This window comes from Ctenopharyngodon idella, chromosome 10, assembly GCF_019924925.1.
Source record: "Ctenopharyngodon idella isolate HZGC_01 chromosome 10, HZGC01, whole genome shotgun sequence".
Taxonomy (NCBI): domain Eukaryota; kingdom Metazoa; phylum Chordata; class Actinopteri; order Cypriniformes; family Xenocyprididae; genus Ctenopharyngodon; species Ctenopharyngodon idella.
The window spans coordinates 11394448-11403766 of NC_067229.1; the positions used below are offsets into that span (position 1 = coordinate 11394448).

Sequence of the window (9319 nt, forward strand, 5' to 3'; positions counted from 1 at the left end):
CTCTTCATAATGAAAACATTTCATTCTTATTCATGAGAGCCTACTATGTACATATTTACATAGAAATAGACTAAGAAAAATATGTAAATATACATTATTTCAATATAATTTTCAACATTAAATACAATATATAGTAATATTTTATTAATTTAGGAAAATATCAATAATTTATTAAGATATACATATTAATTAATTTTGATATATTAATATTTTGTATATATACAGTATATTAGTACTGGTGTTAGTATTCACAGCCAGTAATAATTAAACTGTTTGGGGCAGTTGAGCTCTGGACGACTATAAAGAAGTGATTTTATTTTGGGCAGAAAAGAGAGATTGGCTGGAAAGGCATGGGGGTGTATGTGTTAGTAATTTTAAAGTTGTGGGGGTCTAACTCCCACAATGCACTGGCAAATTCCTTTAACATATGGCACGTCAGGAAAGGGGTGGTTGACCTCTGGCCTCTTGAAAGTCTCTTGAGACACCCTAGTCAGGCTGCATAAGAGATCTACCATCACTGCGCACTGCAAGACTGTCTGTGACTGGTATAACAATCACTTTCCATCTTACCTTTCCCCCTAAAATTCCACTCAATGTCTTCATGGCTTTTAAAAAGAGGGATCTTTTTCTGCCTTTTGTAGTCCCTATGTAGTTTTTCAACGCTTTGTTTCTCTGTACAATACATCATTTCAGCACATGTGATCCATTAAGGTAGAGCCAAGAGAAAGCACAGGAAACAGTCTTTCTGAAAATGTGTTACCCTCCTTTCAACTGTTTCCAGAGTGTCCCCACTGCCCCCCACTACTTCCTCACAATATGATTTAAAAAAAAAAAAAAAAAAAAAAAAAAAACAGTTTGGATGTCAGAACAGATGAATGCCTTTTGGTTTTATTTTTAAACAAATAATGCATCTAATGATTTCAAATTGCTCTTCGTGGGCTATGCTAGAATCATTTGTGGTCCCATCAAATCTTCTGCCGATTAGATTATTATTCCTAGTGATCCAAATACTTAAGTCATATGATTTTGAATCAGGCATTGCATTGGTCAACCACTGTGCTTTTACTTCCAAGCCATAATGGGTGAAGAACATGCAGAATTGAAATCCTGTTCTTGGTTCTGAGCCCAAACTAAAAAAATGACCAATCCTGCCTTAGCAACTGCTGTCATCTGCCATTTTCTCAGACAAGCATTTTTATACAAATATGCAAAGTGAATGCTATTTTAGTGTCAATAGTAATTAAAAAGTTCACAGTAACATTGTGAATATGTTGTAGAAACTTTAGGAACTATTCTGTTCACTTAACACACATTCACATTAGCGAAATTTCAGCACAATTTTCCAGAAAAAAGGTCCATTGCACGAAATTGGTCCAAGGTCCAAAAATACTAATGTGATTGCTTGTAATGAAGCTTCTCTCATTACATTTGACTGTAAACAGTTTGTCTTGATTCTTAGAGTTTTAAATCATGCAACTGCATCATTTAATGATTTCTTTCAAGAAGAATAGCAGATAAAACTGCTTTGCAAAGCCACAATTCATGTTAGAATAGTATCTAATATATTTTTTTACAGAAATTGATGCTTTTCATCTCAGTAACCAACGGGGCGGATATATATATATATATATATATATAATTTAATGGATTCTTGATTTGGATGTCTTCTCTGTCCTATCAATCAACTAATCTAACAGATGGACACTCAGCTCTTGGTGTTGTCTAGATGACCTGAAAATTGCAGTCAAGTATCTGGATTAGAGTTCCTCAGAAAAACTGACAGCAACATTCCAAAGGTTACAAAAATTGTAGGAGGTCTCTTTTCATCAAAGAAGTCATGCTACCACCACAAATATGATCAAGTCAACACGACCCTCGTCACCAACAGTCACAGATCGAATTGCAACCCTTCCAACAGGTGCATCTCCAAAGTGCACCCTGGGATCTCTAATTGATGGCTCTCACGATATCAAAGGGTGGACAAATAGTAGCTCAGGGCAGTCCTCTGAAGTTGACAGATCCACAGGGTGGTAGAGGAAGGGTCTGAGGGTCAGGGTCAGGAGAAGGGGATGCATCCGAGGTCTTCATTGTGCCAATGAAAGGGGCCATGTTCGAGGCCTAGTTTGTGTAGACCCTGCGGGGGAGAAGATGCATAGGAGGTTGGTAGCGGGGTGTGAATGGGACAGCTGCGTTGGGGAGAATAGGAGGTCCCTTTGTGTCCCTCCAATAAAAATCTGCGACCAATTATATGTGTCTGTCCCTCAAATGGAATTCCTGGAGACTTTTTTGAAAAGCACTTGGACTGGGGGAGGTGAAGAGTTTGGCATAAGGAAAGCACAGATTTTCCTTTAACACCTTCCCCATGTTCTGCCTTGATGGAAAGTTTGTTGCGTTGGTCGAATTCAAGTTGACTTGAATGCACAATGTCTGCTGTCATGTCTAGATACTAATTTTTGAAACAAGCACAATCTCTTGTTTATGACATGCTTTAGTGCCAAGATTTTGTGAAAAGTCTTAATGTTTTGGGAATGTCATAATAGACCTTTTTTTACCAGAATAAAGTTATAGAATTACAAGATTAAAGTTGTATTATGATGAGAATAAACTCAAAAGTACGATATTAAAGTTGTAGCATTACGAGAATAACTCATGATATGACTTTATTTGTTAAATCATAGTTTATTTTAATTTGAATGTGCTGTACTAAATCATTGTACTAATTCTATATTATGTTCTAGCTTATGTGTTCCATTAGGGATATGCAAAACTATTTATTTTTAATATCAACTACTCAACTAATATTGTGAACTTGCTGTCATTTAATTTATATATTGAGTCACTGTAGTGGTGATAGTAACTAAAGAGTTCAAAATAACATATATATTGTAGAAACCTGCTCACTTAATGTGATCACTTGTGATCGCATTTAAAATAAGCTGCTCTCTTGTCAACTGGCTGTAAAGAGTTTGCCTTGATTCTGATTTACATTCTCTCTTATTATAAGGTTTATTATTTATCATCTAAAAAATTGTCATAGGCCCTGTTTACACCTGGTATTAAGATGCATTTTGGTCGATCAGATCACAAGTGGACGGCACTAAATACAGGTGTAAACGGGTCTAAAACATTTTGAGCTTGTCCAATTTCGATCATTTCTAGAGGTAGTTGAAAATGCATTTGACCGGATTGCTTTCGTTGTGTAGACGCTCATGTGGTCGAATGTGTTCGAACAGCCACTAAAGACCGTCTACTCTCCACCTACTAACCTAACGCGTAAACATTATGGGAAGCATGCTAGCCAGACAGGATTTAAACTGTTGGCTGAAAATCTAAGTTTGGTATGAAGACGAAAAATGTACCAAGCACAATGTTCTCTCACCATTCCTGATTTCTAACACGCACTCACAGCGTTTGCTGTGGTCTTGCAGCTGTCAGAGCAGAAATGAAAGCTGCTGGTTTTTCCATCATCTCCTTTTGCATATGTAAATTGCGCAAGTTTATTTCGTCCATTAGATCGAAAGATCTGAAAAAGCCCATACATTTACCCACCTCATACATACATAGACTCTCACCTCGAAGAAATCAGGACAGAAGTGGTCAAAAGTGGACAAAAGAGATGGATTAAAACACCAGATGTAAACGGGAATGTGTCTAATTCGTCTACTTGTGAGCCGATCGACCAAAACATATCTTAATATCAGGTGTATCAGGGCCATAATGACTCTATATTATGTTCTAACTTATGTATTCCATTATGAATGCCCAATTATATACTATATTTACAATATAATATATTTTCAAAATCAACTAGTCAACCAATTGGTCTTAAGGAAACCATGTATCATTAAGCTGATTTGGCCGTGATTCTTTAAACGAGATGCATTCAAAAACAGCGTCCACCAGGGTTTCTAGAATCCACAATGCAGTTACAAATAGTACAGACTGATAGTGTGGTCTAGTATGCACTGTGAAAGTGAGTGATTGAAGAAAGTTGTTGGCTAGAACGATGTTCACCCATGTGCTAGACATTAAGTGTTAATTGCTGCTAAATGCCCAGTGTTTAGTACAGCCTTGTTAAGTATACTTTCCTTTTTCCAATGAAATTTTTCATCTTTGACAGGTGAAATGGGCTTCATTGTAATTCTTCTTGAAATGACCTCAAATTTGTTATTTTTTCTTTTCCAATTTTCAGTAAGTTGCTATTTTTAAAATTGCGTCGGAATTTATTTTAATTTATCCGTCAATATTTTCCTTTTTGTATATAACTTCTGGATTATGACAAATAATTTCTTAAGCCCTTAAATGCAAATCAATCACCTGCCTAATAAAGTTATACAGCTTTAACTGCGGCAGAAGAACCTCCCTCTCAGTAATGATGGATAAATAAAGAAAAAGACCGGCACGCATTTCTTTAATCCCCCCTCACATTGTGAATCTTATTTCCAGACTGTGATCCAGGGCTAATTGGAGAACTTTGGGTAAGGTATGTTGTGTGGGACCTTTAACCTGTTGGGGGTTGGGCATATTATTGAATAGGTATAGAATGACTGAGCCTCCGGTGACCCCGTTCTGACCTTTTCCCTTCAGTCCCACATGGTTGCCAATAGTGACGGCTCCGGTTGATCTTCACCTGTCAAAGCAAGACTTTGACTAAAGACTTGCAGCTTGGGAGGAGGAAACCAAAACAAAAAAGGAGGGAAAGAAAAAACAACGCATATAAACTAGTCTCTCACTGGCATGGCTTTTCAAAACAGAAATGCATGACTGACCGTCAGAGGTAAAACACATTCATTACACATATGTATTTTCATGCTCGTTCACTTTCTATACAGTTGTTTTTGCGTTTTCTGTTTTTAAGCTGCTGTGTCATCTTCTTTTGAGCTATATAATACATGTTCTGCATCAGCAGGTATGTATAGTCGTAAAAAAAAGCGACCGCTAGCAGCCAAGGTGGCGAGTCTTAGGCGCTGTTTGGTGTTGTAATGGTATGGCATGTCTTTCAGTAGCTTCTAGTGTGTTTTTCAAAGGGCTGTTATTTGAAAACATGGACAGTTGAATGATGACTTGTGTTCTTTCAACGCGAAACCTAGCTTCCTCTCACCTCTTGGATTTCATCACACTTTTTGTTCTCAAATTGGAATGCGTTTGAAAGGCAACAAGATTGCTTATTAACTCCTGGCAATGCTATATTTATAAGTGCTAATTCTCCCAAGAAAAGAAAGTGTCATTCTTACTGAGTATGAAAGGTTTGTTTCATTGGTTTGTAGTTAGAAATCCCTGCATGCTGATTTATGTTTAGTGGGTCAATGATGTACAAGAGTGTCCATGATAAAGACAAATAAGGAAAATCTAGTTTAAAACATGTTGCGACCAATTAATTAACAGTTCTTAATCATGTACTTTTTTTAATAGTGTGAATTATTCATTTATAAATGTCATTGTTTTTTGGAGGGTTTGTACCACATGACATTTTACAACAAACATTGCTTTGTTATGAAAAAGTTAAACTACCTGATATTTTAAGAGACTTATTGACCTTGAAACAGTCATAGGGGTCCTCTCTATGATGTCACTTCCTGTTTTAATGCCACTTCCTATGGGGGGGGGGACACACAACCATACAGATTATTGAAAAAGAAAAATGTAGGGGGCGAGGACTTGTTTTTGTCCATCAGTTGTTGATTGGATTTTGAAATGTGGGTGTTGCACTCAAAAAAGAATGCGAACTTGCAGTCATTTGTGGAGGGATTTAGGCAGACTACATGATTGGAAAAGTTCGGCATATGTCATTTTGAGTAAACATTCAAAAACAAAACATATATGCATTCAAGTTATATAAATACTATAACGAATATATGATTTTTTAAAAATGCATTTTTAGTAAATTAATACATAGAACAAAAACAAAGCATCACGTCATTGACCTCAGTACTCTCGGAACACTTGGAAAGCATGGCTTTTTGGACTTGAGAGCAGACAAGGAAGCTAACGAGCTCAGTCTTTCGGATAACACAAGTGGCCTCCTTGTAAAAAGCCAATAATCCTTACAGTTCTGGTTGAGTAGCTTAAGACCCCCCCTTGATCTTTGGGAGGATGGGAGTCAAACATTCCAATCCCGACGATCCCCTTTGGCGATCTCCGTCGGTGTAAAAGACAAATTTGGCCCAAATCCTTTTCCCTGTGAGTTTTATTTGCGCTAAAAAGAGGTTATGAAAATAAATTTCTGTCGTGCCTTTGTTGAAGTTTAGGGGGCCAGGCTGGATGAAGTCTAGAGTAGAAGGTTTGAGTTAGTCTCTTTGACAAGAAGTTGGCGGTTTTTCTCATCTGCTTCTTTGTTTGTTTCAGCAGACCTCAACAATTCCGCCTGTTCCTATGTGCAGTCTATAAGGGGCGTCAGGAATGGTGGGGGCTACCTGTTAACAGTTGTGCTTTTATTCCAGGCACCCCAGGGAGGCAGCAGGCACGGTCCGCTGCTGCTTAAAGACTTGGCTGCGGAGCCAAAGACACATCTGGTCCGTTTGAGCCGTGCAGATGCTACTTGGAACCATCTCCATTCCAAAGGATCGTCTGAAAGAATACGGCACATGTAATAATGAGCTCTTTTTCTTCAAATGGTCTCATCGTCAGAGCATTTGGACTGAGATGAGGCAGTTTCAACAGGAATATAATCTGGAACGAATTGAGCAAATTGTAACTCTGACGGGTAAATCTCAAGTTCCCAGTGTCTTTTCATGTAAACTGGCTGAAATTCTGTGAAAGACAAAAGTTCTCAGCATAAACATGGCTAAAGTCCAATATATGTCCAGTGACAAATTAAAGGGCCATTATCAGCATTGTGTTCCCTGATATACGGGCCAGCTTAAAACTGCATGAATTCCCATGCTAGCCTGAGCTAATCTATGCTGGTTAAAGCCCTTTCTGTCAGTCAATCAATCAATCTATCTATCTATCTATCTATCTATCTATCTATCTATCTATCTATCTGTCTGTCTGTTTTGTCATCTATCTATTTATCTATCTATCTTTCTACCGATCGGTCGGTCTGTCTGTCTGTCTATCTGTCTACAGGTATCTATCTATCTATCTACAGGTATCTATATATCTACCTACAGGTATCTATCTATCTATCTACAGGTATCTATCTATCTATCTATCTATCTGTCTGTCTGTCTATCTGGCTGTCTACAGGTATCTATCTGTCTATCTATCTATCTGTCTATCTATCTATCTATTTGTCTGTCTGTCTGTCTGTCTGTCTGAGTATATTAGGGAAGATGTTTATCAGAGTCTTGATTCTTTTTTGTAATGTGAAATGGATTATATTTTCTCCATCTTTGATGTCACAGCTCAGGATAGAGGCTAGTGAAGGATTTGGGACTGTTCACTTTCACAAAGGTCATACTTTAGTTAGTCTAACTAGCCAAAACTATGATCTCTCAGTTGCACAGCTGAGCCTTACACCGTGAGGTCATCTGCCAGCCATCACCATGTCTTTCAACAAGTACATGCAAAACCACAACTTTGCCAAGAGCGTTTTTATGTTACAATATTTTATGACCATGTGACTATGTTTTCAGCAGCCTTTATACTTTGAATAATCAGACTATAAACAGTTTGTTTCTAGGCAACATGATGAAGGTGCAACCTGATGTCCACGGACCTGTTCCAGCGCAGACAGAAAAACTGCCCTGTGATGCACACAAGATCTTGCGGGTGTTGCTTGAGAGAGACACAGTTCCATGTGGCCCTGGAGAGCCATGAAGCTGGAATTGCACCATTCCTGGTCCAGTCCAGACAGAAGGGCCTGTCTGGAATGCAATGTGTTGGCCATCTGCAGACGGATGTTCATAGCCGCTCTCCAAAGACCAAACACTCGCCTGAGAAAGTCCACATCAGAACATCGGATGGTGGCAGCTGCCCAATTTTGTCATCTCTTTGCCGTCTCATTCATCTGTGAGCATAAAATGTGGAAACTCATTCTTTGGTTGATTTATTGATTTAGTAATCAGTCCGAACCATCTGCTTGCATGAAAACTAGGTCATGCTGAAAGCCGAGGACACAACAGCGACGGTTTTGTCAGAGAATAAGGTTGCTTTAAGAAATATGCGACTTTTATCAACACTGAGTTCATCGGGACATGCTCGGGTGACGGAACGAGGATGGAAGAAGATGAAAGACTTACGCTTTTTCTCTGATCCTTTCGTTCGCTCTTATTGTCTCCTCAGCGTTCTCCTGAGATGAGGGTTATGGACTACAGAGAGGTTGAATTTGGCTGCATTCCAGCCACATCTGCTCTACTGCTGTTGCACTTCTCTCTCTTGTATTTTTACACTTACTGCTCTCGTTTTTTGCAGCATGTGCACACTTTTTCAGTCTTTAGCAAGACACTAATGACACGTTGCCTGTGGATTAGAATTGAACCAAGGCGTTCCTTCATTTCCTGATTCAGTTAGGTAGATGGCAGGATAAAAAAGGTTCAGTATGAGAATACCTTATAGATAGGATTATTAATATATTTAACATTCCCTAACACTTTTATATCGGAACAGTTTTTTTTTTTTTTTTTTAAATAGATATTTACTTTAAAATTATTGCTTTGTCATATATTAGAGCCAGGGCCTAATATCTGCTCATGTGGCTGACTAGAGTTTGAACCTGGAGATTCCTATTCTCCTTTTCCTGTTTACTCTATAATGTTGATATCAGTTAACCCAATAATGCCCAGATTTTACCCAAAGATGTTGGAATTTGAAATTATAGGCCAAGTTCATAGGACGTTAAACTGGAATGACAGGAAGTTGAATTTATTATGACAAATCAGAAATAATTATGTAACTAATTTACATTTTTTTTTTTGGACAATCAGTTTAGATTTATATTATGTTTGTGTATGTGTGTGTGTATTATTATTTTTGTTTACATTTTATTTATTAAAAATGCAACTAAAATGCATTCAATTAAAATTTGAGTATATAAATGAATCTAAATTATATATATATATATATATATATATATATATATATAATTAAATTATTCAATTTTATTATTATTAAAAATGAAAATATAAATGACAAAAATGCATGTAAAAAATAAATGATCAGAGCTGACAGTTCAGCAGCTCAGAACATTTAAATGCCATGAAGAAACGATGAATAAAAAGGGCACATTGAAGAGAGGGATGTGTGTGTATGTCTGTCGGGAAGGGAGCTATAGCTGGGAAAAGGAGAGTAAAAACAAGGCCCTGTCAATTAGTTGCATCTCATCAGTGACTGTTTAATAAGACACATCTCTCTCTCCAGCACTGCACTGCGCTTGAAC

At 37.5% G+C, this 9319-nt stretch overlaps 1 long non-coding RNA gene across 1 annotated transcript; it reads left to right on the forward strand.

Moving 5' to 3' along the window:
* The first annotated feature begins 191 nt into the window (after positions 1–191).
* LOC127521923 (uncharacterized) lies at positions 192–8946 on the forward strand. The gene is made up of 4 exons (XR_007932484.1): positions 192–4483; positions 4588–4777; positions 6441–6703; positions 7625–8946. It is a non-coding gene; the product is annotated as an uncharacterized LOC127521923 (long non-coding RNA).
* The last annotated feature ends 373 nt before the right edge of the window (positions 8947–9319 follow it).